The following is an 18,047-nucleotide window of genomic DNA, read 5'->3' on the forward strand; positions in this document are numbered from 1 at the left end:
AATCCGGAATTTTATAAAAGGCTGGCAATGAAATTATGGATTGTTTGACCTCTTCGTGATTTGAACTCAATGTGATTTGAACACGCAACCTTCTGATCTGGAGTCAGACGCACTGCCGTTGCGCCACGAGGTCCTTCTCTGTGTGGATTTTGCTGAGGTAGTTATAGGGTCTAGCATTAATAAATCCTGAATTTTATAAAGGGCTTGCACTCAAATTATGGATTGTTTGACCTTGACGTGATTTGAACACGCAATCTTCTGATCAGGAGTCAGACGTGCTACCGTTGCGCCAAGAGGTCCTTCTCTGCGTGGATTTTGCTGAGGTAGTTATAGGGTCTAGCATTAAGGAATCCTGAATTTTATAAAAGGTTTGCAATCAAATTGTGGATTGTTTGACCTCGACGTGATTTGAACAAGCAACCTTCTGATCTGGAGTCAGACGCGCTGCCGTTGCGCCCTCGGTCCTTTTCTGCGTGGATTTTGCTGAGGTAGTTATAGGGTCTAGCATTAATAAATCCTGAATTTTATAAAGGGCTTGCACTCAAATTATGGATTGTTTGACCTTGACGTGATTTGAACACGCAATCTTCTGATCAGGAGTCAGACGTGCTACCGTTGCGCCAAGAGGTCCTTCTCTGCGTGGATTTTGCTGAGGTAGTTATAGGGTCTAGCATTAAGGAATCCTGAATTTTATAAAAGGTTTGCAATCAAATTGTGGATTGTTTGACCTCGACGTGATTTGAACACGCAACCTTCTGATCTGGAGTCAGACGCGCTGCCGTTGCGCCCTCGGTCCTTCTCTGCATGGATTTTGCTGAGGTAGTTATAGGGTCTAGCATTAAGGAATCCTGAATTTTATAAAAGTTTTGCAATCAAATTATGGATTGTTTGACCTCAACGTGATTTAAACACGCAACCTTCTGATCTGGAGTCAGACGCGCTGCCGTTGCGCCACGAGGTCCTTCTCTGCGTGGATTTTGCTGAGGTAGTTATAGGGTCTAGCATTAATAAATCCTGAATTTTATAAAGGGCTTGCACTCAAATTATGGATTGTTTGACCTTGACGTGATTTGAGCAAGCAATCTTCTGATCAGGAGTCAGACGTGCTACCGTTGCGCCAAGAGGTCCTTCTCTGCGTGGATTTTGCTGAGGTAGTTATAGGGTCTAGCATTAAGGAATCCTGAATTTTATCAAAGGCTTGCACTCAAATTATGGATTGTTTGACCTCGATGAAATTTCAACACGCAAGCTTCTGATCTGGAGTCAGACGCGCTGCCGTTGCGCCACGAGGTCCTTCTCTGCGTGGATTTTGCTGAGGTAGTTATAGGGTCTAGCATTAATAAATCCTGAATTTTATAAAAGGTTTGCAATCAAGTTATGGATTGTTTGACCTCGACGTGATTTGAACACGCAACCTTCTGATCTGGAGTCAGACGCGCTGCCGTTGCGCATCAAGGACCTTCTCTGCGTAGATTTTGCTGAGGTAGTTATAGGGTCTAGCATTAAGGAATCCTGAATTTTATAAAAGGTTTGCAATCAAATTATGGACTGTTTGACCTCGACGTGATTTGAACACGCAACCTTCTGATCTGGAGTCAGACGCGCTGCCGTTGCGCCCTCGGTCCTTCTCTGCTTGGATTTTGCTGAGGTAGTTATAGGGTCTAGCATTAAGGAATCCTGAATTTTATAAAAGGTTTGCAATCAAATTATGGATTGTTTGACCTCGACGTGATTTGAACACGCAACCTTCTGATCTGGAGTCAGACGCGCTGCCGTTGCGCCACGAGGTCCTTCTCTGCGTGGATTTTGCTGAGGTAGGTATAGGGTCTAGCATTAAGGAATCCTGAATTTAATAAAAGGTTTGCAATCAAATTATGGATTGTTTGACCTTGACGTGATTTGAACACGCAACCTTCTGATCTGGAGTCAGACGCGCTGCCGTTGCGCCACGAGATACTTCTCTGCGTGGATTTTGCTGAGGTAGTTATAGGGTCTAGCATTAAGGAATCCTGAATTTTATAAAAGGTTTGCAATCAAATTATGGATTGTTTGACCTCAACGTGAGTTGAACACGCAACCTTCTGATCTGGAGTCAGACGCGCTGCCGTTGCGCAACAAGGACCTTCTCTGCGTAGATTTTGCTGAGGTAGTTATAGGGTCTAGCATTAAGGAATCCTGAATTTTATAAAAGGTTTGCAATCAAATTATGGATTGTTTGACCTCAACTAGAGTTGAACACGCAACCTTCTGATCTGGAGTCAGACGGGCTGCCGTTGCGCAACAAGGACCTTCTCTGCGTAGATTTTGCTGAGGTAGTTATAGGGTCTAGCATTAAGGAATCCTGAATTTTATAAAAGGTTTGCAATCAAATTATGGATTGTTTGACCTTGACGTGATTTGAACACGCAACCTTCTGATCTGGAGTCAGACGCGCTGCCGTTGAGCCACGAGGTCCTTCTCTGCGTGGATTTTGCTGAGGTAGTTATAGGGTCTAGCATTAATAAATCCTGAATTTTATAAAGGGCTTGCACTCAAATTATGGATTGTTTGACCTTGACGTGATTTGAGCAAGCAATCTTCTGATCAGGAGTCAGACGTGCTACCGTTGCGCCAAGAGGTCCTTCTCTGCGTGGATTTTGCTGAGGTAGTTATAGCATTAAGCGCGTCTGACTCCAGATCAGAAGGTTGCGTGTTGAAATTTCATCGAGGTCAAACAATCCATAATTTGAGTGCAAGCCTTTGATAAAATTCAGGATTCCTTAATGCTAGACCCTATAACTACCTCAGCAAAATCCACGCAGAGAAGGACCTCTTGGCGCAACGGTAGCACGTCTGACTACTGATCAGAAGATTGCTTGCTCAAATCACGTCAAGGTCAAACAATCCATAATTTGAGTGCAAGCCCTTTATAAAATTCAGGATTTATTAATGCTAGACCCTATAACTACCTCAGCAAAATCCGCGCAGAGAAGGACCTCGTGGCGCAACGGCAGCGCGTCTGACTCCAGATCAGAAGGTTGCGTGTTCAAATCACGTCAAGGTCAAACAATCCAGAATTTGATTGCAAACCTTTTATAAAATTCAGGATTCCTTAATGCTAGACGCCATAACTACCTCAGCAAAATCTCACAGAGATGGACCTCGTGGCGCAACGGCAGCGCGTCTGACTCCAGATCAGAAGGTTGCGTGTTCAAATCACGTCGAGGTCAAACAATCCATAACTTGATTGCAAACCTTTTATAAAATTCAGGATTCCTTAATGCTAGACCCTATAACTACCTCAGCAAAATCCACACAGAGAAGGACCTCGATGAAATTTCAACACGCAACCTTCTGATCTGGAGTCAGACGCGCTGCCGTTGCGCCACGAGGTCCTTCTCTGCGTGGATTTTGCTGAGGTAGTTATAGGGTCTAGCATTAAGGAATCCTGAATTTTATAAAGGGCTTGCACTCAAATTATGGATTGTTTGACCTTGACGTTATTTGAGCAAGCAATCTTCTGATCAGGAGTCAGACGTGCTACCGTTGCGCCAAGAGGTCCTTCTCTGCGTGGATTTTGCTGAGGTAGTTATAGGGTCTAGCATTAATAAATCCTGAATTTTATAAAGGGCTTGCACTCAAATTATGGATTGTTTGACCTTGACGTTATTTGAGCAAGCAATCTTCTGATCAGGAGTCAGACGTGCTACCGTTGCGCCAAGAGGTCCTTCTCTGCGTGGATTTTGCTGAGGTAGTTATAGGGTCTAGCATTAAGGAATCCTGAATTATATAAAAGGTTTGCAATCAAATTGTGTACTGTTTGACCTTGACGTGATTTGAACACGCAACCTTCTGATCTGGAGTCAGACGCGCTGCCGTTGCGCCACGAGGTCCTTCTCTGCGTGGATTTTGCTGAGGTAGTTATAAGGTCTAGCATTAAGAAATCCTGAATTTTATAAAAGGTTTGCAATCAAGTTATGGATTGTTTGACCTCGACGTGATTTGAACACGCAACCTTCTGATCTGGAGTCAGACGCACTGCCGTTGCGCCACGAGGTCCTTCTCTGCGTTGATTTTGCTGAGGTAGTTATAGGGTCTAGCATTAAGCACGTATGACTCCTAGCACGTATGACTCCTGTTTGACCTCGACGTGATTTGAACACGCAACCTTCTGATCTGGAGTCAGACGCGCTGCCGTTGCGCAACAAGGTCCTTCTCTGCGTAGATTTTGCTGAGGTAGTTATAGGGTCTAGCATTAAGTAATCCTGAATTTTATAAAAGGTTTGCAATCAAGTTAAGGATTGTTTGACCTCGACGTGATTTGAACACGCAACCTTCTGATCTGGAGTCAGACGCTCTGCCGTTGCGCCACGAGGTCCTTCTCTGCGTGGATTTTGCTGAGGTAGTTATAGGGTCTAGCATTAAGGAATCCTGAATTTTATAAAAGTTTTGCAATCAAATTGTGGATTGTTTGACCTCGACGTGATTTGAACAAGCAACCTTCTGATCTGGAGTCAGACGCGCTGCCGTTGCGCCACGACGTCCATCTCTGTGAGATTTTGCTGAGGTAGTTATAGGGTCTAGAATTAAGGAATCCTGAATTTTATAAAAGGTTTGCAATCAAATTGTGGATTGTTTGACCTCGACGTGATTTGAACAAGCAACCTTCTGATCTGGAGTCAGACGTGCTGCCGTTGCGCCCTCGGTCCTTCTCTGCGTGGATTTTGCTGAGGTAGTTATAGGGTCTAGCATTAATAAATCCTGAATTTTATAAAGGGCTTGCACTCAAATTATGGATTGTTTGACCTTGACGTGATTTGAGCAAGCAATCTTCTGATCAGTAGTCAGACGTGCTACCGTTGCGCCAAGAGGTCCTTCTCTGCGTGGATTTTGCTGAGGTAGTTATAGGGTCTAGCATTAAGGAATCATGAATTTTATAAAAGGCTTCCACTCAAATTATGGATTGTTTGACCTCGACGTGATTTGAACACGCAACCTTCTGATCTGGAGTCAGACGCGCTGCCGTTGCGCCACGAGGTCCTTCTCTGCGTGGATTTTGCTGAGGTAGTTATAGGGTCTAGCATTAAGGAATCCTGAATTTAATAAAAGGTTTGCAATCAAATTATGGATTGTTTGACCTTGACGTGATTTGAACACGCAACCTTCTGATCTGGAGTCAGACGCGCTGCCGTTGCGCCACGAGGTACTTCTCTGCGTGGATTTTGCTGAGGTAGTTATAGGGTCTAGCATTAATAAATCCTGAATTTTATAAAGGGCTTGCACTCAAATTATGGATTGTTTGACCTCAACGTGATTTGAGCAAGCAATCTTCTGATCAGGAGTCAGACGTGCTACCGTTGCACCAAGAGGTCCTTCTCTGCGTGGATTTTGCTGAGGTAGTTATAGGGTCTAGCATTAAGGAATCCTGTATTTTATAAAAGGTTTGCAATCAAATTGTGGATTGTTTGACCTCGACGTGATTTGAACAAGCAACCTTCTGATCTGGAGTCAGACGCGCTGCCGTTGCGCCCTCGGTCCTTCTCTGCGTGGATTTTGCTGAGGTAGTTATAGGGTCTAGCATTAAGGAATCCTGAATTTTATAAAAGTTTTGCAATCAAATTACGGATTGTTTGACCTCAACGTGATTTAAACACGCAACCTTCTGATCTGGAGTCAGACGCGCTGCCGTTGCACCACGAGGTCCTTCTCTGTGTGGATTTTGCTGAGGTAGTTATAGGGTCTAGCATTAAGGAATCCTGAATTTTATAAAAGGTTTGCAATCAAGTTATGGATTGTTTGACCTCGACGTGATTTGAACACGCAACCTTCTGATCTGGAGTCAGACGCGCTGCCTTTGCGCCACGAGGTCCTTCTCTGCGTTGATTTTGCTGAGGTAGTTATAGGGTCTAGCATTAAGGAATCCTGAATTTTATAAAAGGTTTGCAATCAAATTCTGGATTGTTTGACCTTGACGTGATTTGAACACGCAAGCTTCTGATCTGGAGTCAGACGCGCTGCCATTGCGCCACGAGGTCCTTCTCTGCGTGGATTTTGCTGAGGTAGTTATAGGGTCTAGCATTAAGGAATCCTGAATTTTATAAAAGGTTTGCAATCAAGTTATGCATTGTTTGACGTCGACGTGATTTGAACACGCAACCTTCTGATCTGGAGTCAGACGCGCTGCCGTTGCGCAACAAGGTCCTTCTCTGTGTAGATTTTGCTGAGGTAGTTATAGGGTCTAGCATTAAGGAATCCTGAATTTTATAAAAGGTTTGCAATCAAATTATGGATTGTTTGACCTTGACGTGATTTGAGCAAGCAATCTTCTGATCAGGAGTCAGACGTGCTACCGTTGCGCCAAGAGGTCCTTCTCTGCGTGGATTTTGCTGAGGTAGTTATAGGGTCTAGCATTAAGGAATCCTGAATTTTATAAAAGGTTTGCAATCAAATTGTGGATTGTTTGACCTCAACGTGCTTTGAACAAGCAACCTTCTGATCTGGAGTCAGACGCGCTGCCGTTGCGCCACGAGGTCCTTCTCTGCGTGGATTTTGCTAAGGTAGTTATAGGGTCTAGCATTAAGGAATCCTGAATTTTATAAAAGGTTTGCAATCAAATTATGGATTGTTTGACCTCAACGTGAGTTGAACACGCAACCTTCTGATCTGGAGTCAGACGCGCTGCCGTTGCGCAACAAGGACCTTCTCTGCGTAGATTTTGCTGAGGTAGTTATAGGGTCTAGCATTAAGGAATCCTGAATTTTATAAAAGGTTTGCAATCAAATTATGGATTGTTTGACCTCAACTAGAGTTGAACACGCAACCTTCTGATCTGGAGTCAGACGGGCTGCCGTTGCGCAACAAGGACCTTCTCTGCGTAGATTTTGCTGAGGTAGTTATAGGGTCTAGCATTAAGGAATCCTGAATTTTATAAAAGGTTTGCAATCAAATTATGGATTGTTTGACCTTGACGTGATTTGAACACGCAACCTTCTGATCTGGAGTCAGACGCGCTGCCGTTGAGCCACGAGGTCCTTCTCTGCGTGGATTTTGCTGAGGTAGTTATAGGGTCTAGCATTAATAAATCCTGAATTTTATAAAGGGCTTGCACTCAAATTATGGATTGTTTGACCTTGACGTGATTTGAGCAAGCAATCTTCTGATCAGGAGTCAGACGTGCTACCGTTGCGCCAAGAGGTCCTTCTCTGCGTGGATTTTGCTGAGGTAGTTATAGGGTCTAGCATTAAGGAATCCTGAATTTTATAAAAGGTTTGCAATCAAATTGTGGATTGTTTGACCTCGACGTGATTTGAACAAGCAACCTTCTGATCTGGAGTCAGACGCGCTGCCGTTGCACCACTAGGTCCTTCTCTGTGTGGATTTTGCTGAGGTAGTTATAGGGTCTAGCATTAAGGAATCCTGAATTTTATAAAAGGTTTGCAATCAAGTTATGGATTGTTTGACCTCGACGTGATTTGAACACGCAACCTTCTGATCTGGAGTCAGACGCGCTGCCGTTGCGCCACGAGGTCCATCTCTGTGAGATTTTGCTGAGGTAGTTATGGCGTCTAGCATTAAGGAATCCTGAATTTTATAAAAGGTTTGCAATCAAATTCTGGATTGTTTGACCTTGACGTGATTTGAACACGCAACCTTCTGATCTGGAGTCAGACGCACTGCCGTTGCGCCACGAGGTCCTTCTCTGCGCGGATTTTGCTGAGGTAGTTATAGGGTCTAGCATTAATAAATCCTGAATTTTATAAAGGGCTTGCACTCAAATTATGGATTGTTTGACCTTGACGTGATTTGAGCAAGCAATCTTCTGATCAGTAGTCAGACGTGCTACCGTTGCGCCAAGAGGTCCTTCTCTGCGTGGATTTTGCTGAGGTAGTTATAGGGTCTAGCATTAAGGAATCCTGAATTTTATCAAAGGCTTGCACTCAAATTATGGATTGTTTGACCTCGATGAAATTTCAACACGCAACCTTCTGATCTGGAGTCAGACGCGCTGCCGTTGCACCACTAGGTCCTTCTCTGTGTGGATTTTGCTGAGGTAGTTATAGGGTCTAGCATTAAGGAATCCTGAATTTTATAAAAGGTTTGCAATCAAGTTATGGATTGTTTGACCTCGACGTGATTTGAACACGCAACCTTCTGATCTGGAGTCAGACGCGCTGCCGTTGCGCCACGAGGTCCATCTCTGTGAGATTTTGCTGAGGTAGTTATGGCGTCTAGCATTAAGGAATCCTGAATTTTATAAAAGGTTTGCAATCAAATTCTGGATTGTTTGACCTTGACGTGATTTGAACACGCAACCTTCTGATCTGGAGTCAGACGCGCTGCCGTTGCGCCACGAGGTCCTTCTCTGCGTGGATTTTGCTGAGGTAGTTATAGGGTCTACCATTAATAAATCCTGAATTTTATAAAGGGCTTGCACTCAAATTATGGATTGTTTGACCTTGACGTTATTTGAGCAAGCAATCTTCTGATCAGGAGTCAGACGTGCTACCGTTGCGCCAAGAGGTCCTTCTCTGCGTGGATTTTGCTGAGGTAGTTATAGGGTCTAGCATTAAGGAATCCTGAATTATATAAAAGGTTTGCAATCAAATTGTGGACTGTTTGACCTTGACGTGATTTGAACACGCAACCTTCTGATCTGGAGTCAGACGCGCTGCCGTTGCGCCACGAGGTCCTTCTCTGCGTGGATTTTGCTGAGGTAGTTATAAGGTCTAGCATTAAGAAATCCTGAATTTTATAAAAGGTTTGCAATCAAATTATGGATTGTTTGACCTTGACGTGATTTGAACACGCAACCTTCTGATCTGGAGTCAGACGCGCTGCCGTTGCGCCACGAGGTACTTCTCTGCGTGGATTTTGCTGAGGTAGTTATAGGGTCTAGCATTAATAAATCCTGAATTTTATAAAGGGCTTGCACTCAAATTATGGATTGTTTGACCTCAACGTGATTTGAGCAAGCAATCTTCTGATCAGGAGTCAGACGTGCTACCGTTGCACCAAGAGGTCCTTCTCTGCGTGGATTTTGCTGAGGTAGTTATAGGGTCTAGCATTAAGGAATCCTGTAATTTATAAAAGGTTTGCAATCAAATTGTGGATTGTTTGACCTCGACGTGATTTGAACAAGCAACCTTCTGATCTGGAGTCAGACGCGCTGCCGTTGCGCCCTCGGTCCTTCTCTGCGTGGATTTTGCTGAGGTAGTTATAGGGTCTAGCATTAAGGAATCCTGAATTTTATAAAAGTTTTGCAATCAAATTACGGATTGTTTGACCTCAACGTGATTTAAACACGCAACCTTCTGATCTGGAGTCAGACGCGCTGCCGTTGCACCACGAGGTCCTTCTCTGTGTGGATTTTGCTGAGGTAGTTATAGGGTCTAGCATTAAGGAATCCTGAATTTTATAAAAGGTTTGCAATCAAGTTATGGATTGTTTGACCTCGACGTGATTTGAACACGCAACCTTCTGATCTGGAGTCAGACGCGCTGCCTTTGCGCCACGAGGTCCTTCTCTGCGTTGATTTTGCTGAGGTAGTTATAGGGTCTAGCATTAAGGAATCCTGAATTTTATAAAAGGTTTGCAATCAAATTCTGGATTGTTTGACCTTGACGTGATTTGAACACGCAACCTTCTGATCTGGAGTCAGACGCGCTGCCGTTGCGCCACGAGGTCCTTCTCTGCGTTGATTTTGCTGAGGTAGTTATAGGGTCTAGCATTAAGCACGTATGACTCCTAGCACGTATGACTCCTGTTTGACCTCGACGTGATTTGAACACGCAACCTTCTGATCTGGAGTCAGACGCGCTGCCGTTGCGCAACAAGGTCCTTCTCTGCGTAGATTTTGCTGAGGTAGTTATAGGGTCTAGCATTAAGTAATCCTGAATTTTATAAAAGGTTTGCAATCAAGTTAAGGATTGTTTGACCTCGACGTGATTTGAACACGCAACCTTCTGATCTGGAGTCAGACGCGCTGCCGTTGCGCCACGAGGTCCTTCTCTGCGTGGATTTTGCTGAGGTAGTTATAGGGTCTAGCATTAAGGAATCCTGAATTTTATAAAAGGTTTGCAATCAAATTATGGATTGTTTGACCTCAACGTGATTTGAACACGCAACCTTCTGATCTGGAGTCAGACGCGCTGCCGTTGCGCCCTCGGTCCTTCTCTGCGTGGATTTTGCTGAGGTAGTTATAGGGTCTAGCATTAAGGAATCCTGAATTTTATAAAAGGCTTGCACTCAAATTATGGATTGTTTGACCTCGACGTGATTTGAACACGCAACCTTCTGATCTGGAGTCAGACGCGCTGCCGTTGCGCCACGAGGTCCATCTCTGTGAGATTTTGCTGAGGTAGTTATAGGGTCTAGCATTAAGGAATCCTGAATTTTATAAAAGGTTTGCAATCAAATTCTGGATTGTTTGACCTTGACGTGATTTGAACACGCAAGCTTCTGATCTGGAGTCAGACGCGCTGCCATTGCGCCACGAGGTCCTTCTCTGCGTTGATTTTGCTGAGGTAGTTATAGGGTCTAGCATTAAGGAATCCTGAATTTTATAAAAGGTTTGCAATCAAGTTATGCATTGTTTGACGTCGACGTGATTTGAACACGCAACCTTCTGATCTGGAGTCAGACGCGCTGCCGCTGCGCCACGAGGTCCATCTCTGTGAGATTTTGCTGAGGTAGTTATAGCGTCTAGCATTAAGGAATCCTGAATTTTATAAAAGGTTTGCAATCAAATTGTGGATTGTTTGACCTCGACCTGATTTGAACACGCAACCTTCTGATCTGGAGTCAGACGCGCTGCCGTTGCGCCCTCGGTCCTTCTCTGCGTGGATTTTGCTGAGGTAGTTATAGGGTCTAGCATTAAGGAATCCTGAATTTTATGAAAGGTTTGCAATCAAGTTATGGATTGTTTGACCTCGACGTGATTTGAACACGCAACCTTCTGATCTGGAGTCAGACGCGCTGCCGTTGCGCAACAAGGACCTTCTCTGCGTAGATTTTGCTGAGGTAGTTATAGGGTCTACCATTAAGGAATCCTGAATTTTATAAAAGGTTTGCAATCAAATTATGGATTGTTTGACCTCGACGTGATTTGAACACGCAACCTTCTGATCTGGAGTCAGACGCGCTGCCGTTGCGCCACGAGGTCCTTCTCTGCGTGGATTTTGCTGAGGTAGTTATAGGGTCTAGCATTAAGGAATCCTGAATTTTATAAAAGGTTTGCAATCAAATTATGGATTGTTTGACCTCGACGTGATTTGAACACGCAACCTTCTGATCTGGAGTCAGACGCGCTGCCGTTGCGCAACAAGGTCCTTCTCTGTGTAGATTTTGCTGAGGTAGTTATAGGGTCTAGCATTAAGGAATCCTGAATTTTATAAAAGGTTTGCAATCAAATTATGGATTGTTTGACCTTGACGTGATTTGAGCAAGCAATCTTCTGATCAGGAGTCAGACGTGCTACCGTTGCGCCAAGAGGTCCTTCTCTGCGTGGATTTTGCTGAGGTAGTTATAGGGTCTAGCATTAAGGAATCCTGAATTTTATAAAAGGTTTGCAATCAAATTGTGGATTGTTTGACCTCAACGTGCTTTGAACAAGCAACCTTCTGATCTGGAGTCAGACGCGCTGCCGTTGCGCCACGAGGTCCTTCTCTGCGTGGATTTTGCTAAGGTAGTTATAGGGTCTAGCATTAAGGAATCCTGAATTTTATAAAAGGTTTGCAATCAAATTATGGATTGTTTGACCTCAACGTGAGTTGAACACGCAACCTTCTGATCTGGAGTCAGACGCGCTGCCGTTGCGCAACAAGGACCTTCTCTGCGTAGATTTTGCTGAGGTAGTTATAGGGTCTAGCATTAAGGAATCCTGAATTTTATAAAAGGTTTGCAATCAAATTATGGATTGTTTGACCTCAACTAGAGTTGAACACGCAACCTTCTGATCTGGAGTCAGACGGGCTGCCGTTGCGCAACAAGGACCTTCTCTGCGTAGATTTTGCTGAGGTAGTTATAGGGTCTAGCATTAAGGAATCCTGAATTTTATAAAAGGTTTGCAATCAAATTATGGATTGTTTGACCTTGACGTGATTTGAACACGCAACCTTCTGATCTGGAGTCAGACGCGCTGCCGTTGAGCCACGAGGTCCTTCTCTGCGTGGATTTTGCTGAGGTAGTTATAGGGTCTAGCATTAATAAATCCTGAATTTTATAAAGGGCTTGCACTCAAATTATGGATTGTTTGACCTTGACGTGATTTGAGCAAGCAATCTTCTGATCAGGAGTCAGACGTGCTACCGTTGCGCCAAGAGGTCCTTCTCTGCGTGGATTTTGCTGAGGTAGTTATAGGGTCTAGCATTAAGGAATCCTGAATTTTATAAAAGGTTTGCAATCAAATTGTGGATTGTTTGACCTCGACGTGATTTGAACAAGCAACCTTCTGATCTGGAGTCAGACGCGCTGCCGTTGCACCACTAGGTCCTTCTCTGTGTGGATTTTGCTGAGGTAGTTATAGGGTCTAGCATTAAGGAATCCTGAATTTTATAAAAGGTTTGCAATCAAGTTATGGATTGTTTGACCTCGACGTGATTTGAACACGCAACCTTCTGATCTGGAGTCAGACGCGCTGCCGTTGCGCAACAAGGTCCTTCTCTGTGTAGATTTTGCTGAGGTAGTTATAGGGTCTAGCATTAAGGAATCCTGAATTTTATAAAAGGTTTGCAATCAAATTATGGATTGTTTGACCTTGACGTGATTTGAGCAAGCAATCTTCTGATCAGGAGTCAGACGTGCTACCGTTGCGCCAAGAGGTCCTTCTCTGCGTGGATTTTGCTGAGGTAGTTATAGGGTCTAGCATTAAGGAATCCTGAATTTTATAAAAGGTTTGCAATCAAATTGTGGATTGTTTGACCTCAACGTGCTTTGAACAAGCAACCTTCTGATCTGGAGTCAGACGCGCTGCCGTTGCGCCACGAGGTCCTTCTCTGCGTGGATTTTGCTAAGGTAGTTATAGGGTCTAGCATTAAGGAATCCTGAATTTTATAAAAGGTTTGCAATCAAATTATGGATTGTTTGACCTCAACGTGAGTTGAACACGCAACCTTCTGATCTGGAGTCAGACGCGCTGCCGTTGCGCAACAAGGACCTTCTCTGCGTAGATTTTGCTGAGGTAGTTATAGGGTCTAGCATTAAGGAATCCTGAATTTTATAAAAGGTTTGCAATCAAATTATGGATTGTTTGACCTCAACTAGAGTTGAACACGCAACCTTCTGATCTGGAGTCAGACGGGCTGCCGTTGCGCAACAAGGACCTTCTCTGCGTAGATTTTGCTGAGGTAGTTATAGGGTCTAGCATTAAGGAATCCTGAATTTTATAAAAGGTTTGCAATCAAATTATGGATTGTTTGACCTTGACGTGATTTGAACACGCAACCTTCTGATCTGGAGTCAGACGCGCTGCCGTTGAGCCACGAGGTCCTTCTCTGCGTGGATTTTGCTGAGGTAGTTATAGGGTCTAGCATTAATAAATCCTGAATTTTATAAAGGGCTTGCACTCAAATTATGGATTGTTTGACCTTGACGTGATTTGAGCAAGCAATCTTCTGATCAGGAGTCAGACGTGCTACCGTTGCGCCAAGAGGTCCTTCTCTGCGTGGATTTTGCTGAGGTAGTTATAGGGTCTAGCATTAAGGAATCCTGAATTTTATAAAAGGTTTGCAATCAAATTGTGGATTGTTTGACCTCGACGTGATTTGAACAAGCAACCTTCTGATCTGGAGTCAGACGCGCTGCCGTTGCACCACTAGGTCCTTCTCTGTGTGGATTTTGCTGAGGTAGTTATAGGGTCTAGCATTAAGGAATCCTGAATTTTATAAAAGGTTTGCAATCAAGTTATGGATTGTTTGACCTCGACGTGATTTGAACACGCAACCTTCTGATCTGGAGTCAGACGCGCTGCCGTTGCACCACTAGGTCCTTCTCTGTGTGGATTTTGCTGAGGTAGTTATAGGGTCTAGCATTAAGGAATCCTGAATTTTATAAAAGGTTTGCAATCAAGTTATGGATTGTTTGACCTCGACGTGATTTGAACACGCAACCTTCTGATCTGGAGTCAGACGCGCTGCCGTTGCGCCACGAGGTCCTTCTCTGTGTTGATTTTGCTGAGGTAGTTATAGGGTCTAGCATTAATAAATCCTGAATTTTATAAAGGGCTTGCACTCAAATTATGGATTGTTTGACCTTGACGTGATTTGAGCAAGCAATCTTCTGATCAGTAGTCAGACGTGCTACCGTTGCGCCAAGAGGTCCTTCTCTGCGTGGATTTTGCTGAGGTAGTTATAGGGTCTAGCATTAAGGAATCCTGAATTTTATCAAAGGCTTGCACTCAAATTATGGATTGTTTGACCTCGATGAAATTTCAACACGCAACCTTCTGATCTGGAGTCAGACGCGCTGCCGTTGCACCACTAGGTCCTTCTCTGTGTGGATTTTGCTGAGGTAGTTATAGGGTCTAGCATTAAGGAATCCTGAATTTTATAAAAGGTTTGCAATCAAGTTATGGATTGTTTGACCTCGACGTGATTTGAACACGCAACCTTCTGATCTGGAGTCAGACGCGCTGCCGTTGCGCCACGAGGTCCATCTCTGTGAGATTTTGCTGAGGTAGTTATGGCGTCTAGCATTAAGGAATCCTGAATTTTATAAAAGGTTTGCAATCAAATTCTGGACTGTTTGACCTTGACGTGATTTGAACACGCAACCTTCTGATCTGGAGTCAGACGCGCTGCCGTTGCGCCACGAGGTCCTTCTCTGCGTGGATTTTGCTGAGGTAGTTATAGGGTCTACCATTAATAAATCCTGAATTTTATAAAGGGCTTGCACTCAAATTATGGATTGTTTGACCTTGACGTTATTTGAGCAAGCAATCTTCTGATCAGGAGTCAGACGTGCTACCGTTGCGCCAAGAGGTCCTTCTCTGCGTGGATTTTGCTGAGGTAGTTATAGGGTCTAGCATTAAGGAATCCTGAATTATATAAAAGGTTTGCAATCAAATTGTGGACTGTTTGACCTTGACGTGATTTGAACACGCAACCTTCTGATCTGGAGTCAGACGCGCTGCCGTTGCGCCACGAAGTCCTTCTCTGAGTGGATTTTGCTGAGGTAGTTATAAGGTCTAGCATTAAGAAATCCTGAATTTTATAAAAGGTTTGCAATCAAGTTATGGATTGTTTGACCTCGACGTGATTTGAACACGCAACCTTCTGATCTGGAGTCAGACGCGCTGCCGTTGCGCAACAAGGTCCTTCTCTGCGTAGATTTTGCTGAGGTAGTTATAGGGTCTAGCATTAAGTAATCCTGAATTTTATAAAAGGTTTGCAATCAAGTTAAGGATTGTTTGACCTCGACGTGATTTGAACACGCAACCTTCTGATCTGGAGTCAGACGCGCTGCCGTTGCGCCACGAGGTCCTTCTCTGCGTGGATTTTGCTGAGGTAGTTATAGGGTCTAGCATTAAGGAATCCTGAATTTTATAAAAGTTTTGCAATCAAGTTAAGGATTGTTTGACCTCGACGTGATTTGAACAAGCAACCTTCTGATCTGGAGTCAGACGCGCTGCCGTTGCGCCACGAGGTCCTTCTCTGCGTGGATTTTGCTGAGGTAGTTATAGGGTCTAGCATTAAGGAATCCTGAATTTTATAAAAGTTTTGCAATCAAATTGTGGATTGTTTGACCTCGACGTGATTTGAACAAGCAACCTTCTGATCTGGAGTCAGACGCGCTGCCGTTGCGCCACGACGTCCATCTCTGTGAGATTTTGCTGAGGTAGTTATAGGGTCTAGCATTAAGGAATCCTGAATTTTATAAAAGGTTTGCAATCAAATTGTGGATTGTTTGACCTCGACGTGATTTGAACAAGCAACCTTCTGATCTGGAGTCAGACGCGCTGCCGTTGCGCCCTCGGTCCTTCTCTGCGTGGATTTTGCTGAGGTAGTTATAGGGTCTAGCATTAATAAATCCTGAATTTTATAAAGGGCTTGCACTCAAATTATGGATTGTTTGACCTTGACGTGATTTGAGCAAGCAATCTTCTGATCAGTAGTCAGACGTGCTACCGTTGCGCCAAGAGGTCCTTCTCTGCGTGGATTTTGCTGAGGTAGTTATAGGGTCTAGCATTAAGGAATCCTGAATTTTATCAAAGGCTTGCACTCAAATTATGGATTGTTTGACCTCGATGAAATTTCAACACGCAACCTTCTGATCTGGAGTCAGACGCGCTGCCGTTGCGCCACGAGGTCCTTCTTTGCGTGGATTTTGCTGAGGTAGTTATAGGGTCTAGCATTAATAAATCCTGAATTTTATAAAGGGCTTGCACTCAAATTATGGATTGTTTGACCTTGACGTTATTTGAGCAAGCAATCTTCTGATCAGGAGTCAGACGTGCTACCGTTGCGCCAAGAGGTCCTTCTCTGCGTGGATTTTGCTGAGGTAGTTATAGGGTCTAGCATTAAGGAATCCTGAATTATATAAAAGGTTTGCAATCAAATTGTGGACTGTTTGACCTCGACGTGATTTGAACACGCAACCTTCTGATCTGGAGTCAGACGCGCTGCCGTTGCGCCACGAGGTCCTTCTCTGTGTGGATTTTGCTGAGGTAGTTATAGGGTCTAGCATTAAGGAATCCTGAATTTTATAAAAGGTTTGCAATCAAGTTATGGATTGTTTGACCTCGACGTGATTTGAACACGCAACCTTCTGATCTGGAGTCAGACGCGCTGCCGTTGCGCAACAAGGACCTTCTCTGCGTAGATTTTGCTGAGGTAGTTATAGCGTCTAGCATTAAGGAATCCTGAATTTTATAAAAGGTTTGCAATCAAATTCTGGATTGTTTGACCTTGACGTGATTTGAACACGCAACCTTCTGATCTGGAGTCAGACGCGCTGCCGTTGCGCCACGAGGTCCTTCTCTGCGCGGATTTTGCTGAGGTAGTTATAGGGTCTAGCATTAATAAATCCTGAATTTTATAAAGGGCTTGCACTCAAATTATGGATTGTTTGACCTTGACGTGATTTGAGCAAGCAATCTTCTGATCAGTAGTCAGACGTGCTACCGTTGCGCCAAGAGGTCCTTCTCTGTGTGGATTTTGCTGAGGTAGTTATAGGGTCTAGCATTAAGGAATCCTGAATTTTATCAAAGGCTTGCACTCAAATTATGGATTGTTTGACCTCGATGAAATTTCAACACGCAAACTTCTGATCTGGAGTCAGACGCGCTGCCGTTGCGCCACGAGGTCCTTCTCTGCGTGGATTTTGCTGAGGTAGTTATAGGGTCTAGCATTAATAAATCCTGAATTTTATAAAAGGTTTGCAATCAAGTTATGGATTGTTTGACCTTGACGTTATTTGAGCAAGCAATCTTCTGATCAGGAGTCAGACGTGCTACCGTTGCGCCAAGAGGTCCTTCTCTGCGTGGATTTTGCTGAGGTAGTTATAGGGTCTAGCATTAAGGAATCCTGAATTATATAAAAGGTTTGCAATCAAATTGTGGACTGTTTGACCTCGACGTGATTTGAACACGCAACCTTCTGATCTGGAGTCAGACGCGCTGCCGTTGCGCCACGAGGTCCTTCTCTGTGTGGATTTTGCTGAGGTAGTTATAGGGTCTAGCATTAAGGAATCCTGAATTTTATAAAAGGTTTGCAATCAAGTTATGTATTGTTTGACGTCGACGTGATTTGAACACGCAACCTTCTGATCTGGAGTCAGACGCGCTGCCGCTGCGCCACGAGGTCCATCTCTGTGAGATTTTGCTGAGGTAGTTATAGGGTCTAGCATTAAGGAATCCTGAATTTTATAAAAGGTTTGCAATCAAATTGTGGATTGTTTGACCTCGACCTGATTTGAACACGCAACCTTCTGATCTGGAGTCAGACGCGCTGCCGTTGCGCCCTCGGTCCTTCTCTGCGTGGATTTTGCTGAGGTAGTTATAGGGTCTAGCATTAAGGAATCCTGAATTTTATGAAAGGTTTGCAATCAAGTTATGGATTGTTTGACCTCGACGT

General features: G+C 44.0%; 40 non-coding genes across 40 annotated transcripts; 2 read left to right on the plus strand and 38 right to left on the minus strand.

The window, feature by feature from the left end:
* Positions 1 to 889: 889 nt before the first annotated feature.
* Positions 890 to 961, minus strand: trnaw-cca (transfer RNA tryptophan (anticodon CCA)). The gene has a single exon. It is a non-coding gene; the product is annotated as a tRNA-Trp (tRNA).
* A 757-nt stretch (positions 962 to 1,718) lies between these two features.
* Positions 1,719 to 1,790, minus strand: trnaw-cca (transfer RNA tryptophan (anticodon CCA)). The gene has a single exon. It is a non-coding gene; the product is annotated as a tRNA-Trp (tRNA).
* A 1,182-nt stretch (positions 1,791 to 2,972) lies between these two features.
* Positions 2,973 to 3,044, plus strand: trnaw-cca (transfer RNA tryptophan (anticodon CCA)). Its single transcript has one exon. It is a non-coding gene; the product is annotated as a tRNA-Trp (tRNA).
* A 93-nt stretch (positions 3,045 to 3,137) lies between these two features.
* trnaw-cca (transfer RNA tryptophan (anticodon CCA)) lies at positions 3,138 to 3,209 on the plus strand. Its single transcript has one exon. It is a non-coding gene; the product is annotated as a tRNA-Trp (tRNA).
* A 591-nt stretch (positions 3,210 to 3,800) lies between these two features.
* On the minus strand, positions 3,801 to 3,872 carry trnaw-cca (transfer RNA tryptophan (anticodon CCA)). Its single transcript has one exon. It is a non-coding gene; the product is annotated as a tRNA-Trp (tRNA).
* Positions 3,873 to 3,966: 94 nt separating this feature from the next.
* On the minus strand, positions 3,967 to 4,038 carry trnaw-cca (transfer RNA tryptophan (anticodon CCA)). The gene has a single exon. It is a non-coding gene; the product is annotated as a tRNA-Trp (tRNA).
* Positions 4,039 to 4,119: 81 nt separating this feature from the next.
* Positions 4,120 to 4,191, minus strand: trnaw-cca (transfer RNA tryptophan (anticodon CCA)). Its single transcript has one exon. It is a non-coding gene; the product is annotated as a tRNA-Trp (tRNA).
* A 94-nt stretch (positions 4,192 to 4,285) lies between these two features.
* On the minus strand, positions 4,286 to 4,357 carry trnaw-cca (transfer RNA tryptophan (anticodon CCA)). Its single transcript has one exon. It is a non-coding gene; the product is annotated as a tRNA-Trp (tRNA).
* A 590-nt stretch (positions 4,358 to 4,947) lies between these two features.
* trnaw-cca (transfer RNA tryptophan (anticodon CCA)) lies at positions 4,948 to 5,019 on the minus strand. The gene has a single exon. It is a non-coding gene; the product is annotated as a tRNA-Trp (tRNA).
* A 591-nt stretch (positions 5,020 to 5,610) lies between these two features.
* Positions 5,611 to 5,682, minus strand: trnaw-cca (transfer RNA tryptophan (anticodon CCA)). Its single transcript has one exon. It is a non-coding gene; the product is annotated as a tRNA-Trp (tRNA).
* Positions 5,683 to 5,776: 94 nt separating this feature from the next.
* On the minus strand, positions 5,777 to 5,848 carry trnaw-cca (transfer RNA tryptophan (anticodon CCA)). Its single transcript has one exon. It is a non-coding gene; the product is annotated as a tRNA-Trp (tRNA).
* A 94-nt stretch (positions 5,849 to 5,942) lies between these two features.
* trnaw-cca (transfer RNA tryptophan (anticodon CCA)) lies at positions 5,943 to 6,014 on the minus strand. The gene has a single exon. It is a non-coding gene; the product is annotated as a tRNA-Trp (tRNA).
* A 1,422-nt stretch (positions 6,015 to 7,436) lies between these two features.
* Positions 7,437 to 7,508, minus strand: trnaw-cca (transfer RNA tryptophan (anticodon CCA)). Its single transcript has one exon. It is a non-coding gene; the product is annotated as a tRNA-Trp (tRNA).
* A 93-nt stretch (positions 7,509 to 7,601) lies between these two features.
* trnaw-cca (transfer RNA tryptophan (anticodon CCA)) lies at positions 7,602 to 7,673 on the minus strand. The gene has a single exon. It is a non-coding gene; the product is annotated as a tRNA-Trp (tRNA).
* A 426-nt stretch (positions 7,674 to 8,099) lies between these two features.
* trnaw-cca (transfer RNA tryptophan (anticodon CCA)) lies at positions 8,100 to 8,171 on the minus strand. The gene has a single exon. It is a non-coding gene; the product is annotated as a tRNA-Trp (tRNA).
* A 93-nt stretch (positions 8,172 to 8,264) lies between these two features.
* trnaw-cca (transfer RNA tryptophan (anticodon CCA)) lies at positions 8,265 to 8,336 on the minus strand. Its single transcript has one exon. It is a non-coding gene; the product is annotated as a tRNA-Trp (tRNA).
* A 260-nt stretch (positions 8,337 to 8,596) lies between these two features.
* trnaw-cca (transfer RNA tryptophan (anticodon CCA)) lies at positions 8,597 to 8,668 on the minus strand. The gene has a single exon. It is a non-coding gene; the product is annotated as a tRNA-Trp (tRNA).
* Positions 8,669 to 9,259: 591 nt separating this feature from the next.
* On the minus strand, positions 9,260 to 9,331 carry trnaw-cca (transfer RNA tryptophan (anticodon CCA)). The gene has a single exon. It is a non-coding gene; the product is annotated as a tRNA-Trp (tRNA).
* Positions 9,332 to 9,425: 94 nt separating this feature from the next.
* trnaw-cca (transfer RNA tryptophan (anticodon CCA)) lies at positions 9,426 to 9,497 on the minus strand. The gene has a single exon. It is a non-coding gene; the product is annotated as a tRNA-Trp (tRNA).
* A 94-nt stretch (positions 9,498 to 9,591) lies between these two features.
* Positions 9,592 to 9,663, minus strand: trnaw-cca (transfer RNA tryptophan (anticodon CCA)). The gene has a single exon. It is a non-coding gene; the product is annotated as a tRNA-Trp (tRNA).
* An 81-nt stretch (positions 9,664 to 9,744) lies between these two features.
* Positions 9,745 to 9,816, minus strand: trnaw-cca (transfer RNA tryptophan (anticodon CCA)). Its single transcript has one exon. It is a non-coding gene; the product is annotated as a tRNA-Trp (tRNA).
* Positions 9,817 to 9,910: 94 nt separating this feature from the next.
* Positions 9,911 to 9,982, minus strand: trnaw-cca (transfer RNA tryptophan (anticodon CCA)). Its single transcript has one exon. It is a non-coding gene; the product is annotated as a tRNA-Trp (tRNA).
* Positions 9,983 to 10,241: 259 nt separating this feature from the next.
* On the minus strand, positions 10,242 to 10,313 carry trnaw-cca (transfer RNA tryptophan (anticodon CCA)). The gene has a single exon. It is a non-coding gene; the product is annotated as a tRNA-Trp (tRNA).
* A 93-nt stretch (positions 10,314 to 10,406) lies between these two features.
* Positions 10,407 to 10,478, minus strand: trnaw-cca (transfer RNA tryptophan (anticodon CCA)). The gene has a single exon. It is a non-coding gene; the product is annotated as a tRNA-Trp (tRNA).
* A 94-nt stretch (positions 10,479 to 10,572) lies between these two features.
* Positions 10,573 to 10,644, minus strand: trnaw-cca (transfer RNA tryptophan (anticodon CCA)). Its single transcript has one exon. It is a non-coding gene; the product is annotated as a tRNA-Trp (tRNA).
* A 424-nt stretch (positions 10,645 to 11,068) lies between these two features.
* trnaw-cca (transfer RNA tryptophan (anticodon CCA)) lies at positions 11,069 to 11,140 on the minus strand. Its single transcript has one exon. It is a non-coding gene; the product is annotated as a tRNA-Trp (tRNA).
* Positions 11,141 to 11,234: 94 nt separating this feature from the next.
* Positions 11,235 to 11,306, minus strand: trnaw-cca (transfer RNA tryptophan (anticodon CCA)). Its single transcript has one exon. It is a non-coding gene; the product is annotated as a tRNA-Trp (tRNA).
* A 1,256-nt stretch (positions 11,307 to 12,562) lies between these two features.
* trnaw-cca (transfer RNA tryptophan (anticodon CCA)) lies at positions 12,563 to 12,634 on the minus strand. Its single transcript has one exon. It is a non-coding gene; the product is annotated as a tRNA-Trp (tRNA).
* A 1,256-nt stretch (positions 12,635 to 13,890) lies between these two features.
* Positions 13,891 to 13,962, minus strand: trnaw-cca (transfer RNA tryptophan (anticodon CCA)). The gene has a single exon. It is a non-coding gene; the product is annotated as a tRNA-Trp (tRNA).
* A 94-nt stretch (positions 13,963 to 14,056) lies between these two features.
* On the minus strand, positions 14,057 to 14,128 carry trnaw-cca (transfer RNA tryptophan (anticodon CCA)). Its single transcript has one exon. It is a non-coding gene; the product is annotated as a tRNA-Trp (tRNA).
* Positions 14,129 to 14,554: 426 nt separating this feature from the next.
* Positions 14,555 to 14,626, minus strand: trnaw-cca (transfer RNA tryptophan (anticodon CCA)). The gene has a single exon. It is a non-coding gene; the product is annotated as a tRNA-Trp (tRNA).
* Positions 14,627 to 14,719: 93 nt separating this feature from the next.
* trnaw-cca (transfer RNA tryptophan (anticodon CCA)) lies at positions 14,720 to 14,791 on the minus strand. The gene has a single exon. It is a non-coding gene; the product is annotated as a tRNA-Trp (tRNA).
* Positions 14,792 to 15,051: 260 nt separating this feature from the next.
* On the minus strand, positions 15,052 to 15,123 carry trnaw-cca (transfer RNA tryptophan (anticodon CCA)). Its single transcript has one exon. It is a non-coding gene; the product is annotated as a tRNA-Trp (tRNA).
* Positions 15,124 to 15,217: 94 nt separating this feature from the next.
* trnaw-cca (transfer RNA tryptophan (anticodon CCA)) lies at positions 15,218 to 15,289 on the minus strand. Its single transcript has one exon. It is a non-coding gene; the product is annotated as a tRNA-Trp (tRNA).
* A 94-nt stretch (positions 15,290 to 15,383) lies between these two features.
* On the minus strand, positions 15,384 to 15,455 carry trnaw-cca (transfer RNA tryptophan (anticodon CCA)). Its single transcript has one exon. It is a non-coding gene; the product is annotated as a tRNA-Trp (tRNA).
* Positions 15,456 to 15,549: 94 nt separating this feature from the next.
* trnaw-cca (transfer RNA tryptophan (anticodon CCA)) lies at positions 15,550 to 15,621 on the minus strand. Its single transcript has one exon. It is a non-coding gene; the product is annotated as a tRNA-Trp (tRNA).
* Positions 15,622 to 16,543: 922 nt separating this feature from the next.
* trnaw-cca (transfer RNA tryptophan (anticodon CCA)) lies at positions 16,544 to 16,615 on the minus strand. The gene has a single exon. It is a non-coding gene; the product is annotated as a tRNA-Trp (tRNA).
* A 260-nt stretch (positions 16,616 to 16,875) lies between these two features.
* Positions 16,876 to 16,947, minus strand: trnaw-cca (transfer RNA tryptophan (anticodon CCA)). The gene has a single exon. It is a non-coding gene; the product is annotated as a tRNA-Trp (tRNA).
* Positions 16,948 to 17,539: 592 nt separating this feature from the next.
* trnaw-cca (transfer RNA tryptophan (anticodon CCA)) lies at positions 17,540 to 17,611 on the minus strand. The gene has a single exon. It is a non-coding gene; the product is annotated as a tRNA-Trp (tRNA).
* A 94-nt stretch (positions 17,612 to 17,705) lies between these two features.
* trnaw-cca (transfer RNA tryptophan (anticodon CCA)) lies at positions 17,706 to 17,777 on the minus strand. Its single transcript has one exon. It is a non-coding gene; the product is annotated as a tRNA-Trp (tRNA).
* Positions 17,778 to 18,047: the final 270 nt, after the last annotated feature.

Source organism: Siphateles boraxobius, unplaced genomic scaffold (assembly GCF_051911475.1).
Source record: "Siphateles boraxobius isolate OS27281-9 unplaced genomic scaffold, OSU_SipBor_1 172, whole genome shotgun sequence".
Classification (NCBI taxonomy): domain Eukaryota; kingdom Metazoa; phylum Chordata; class Actinopteri; order Cypriniformes; family Leuciscidae; genus Siphateles; species Siphateles boraxobius.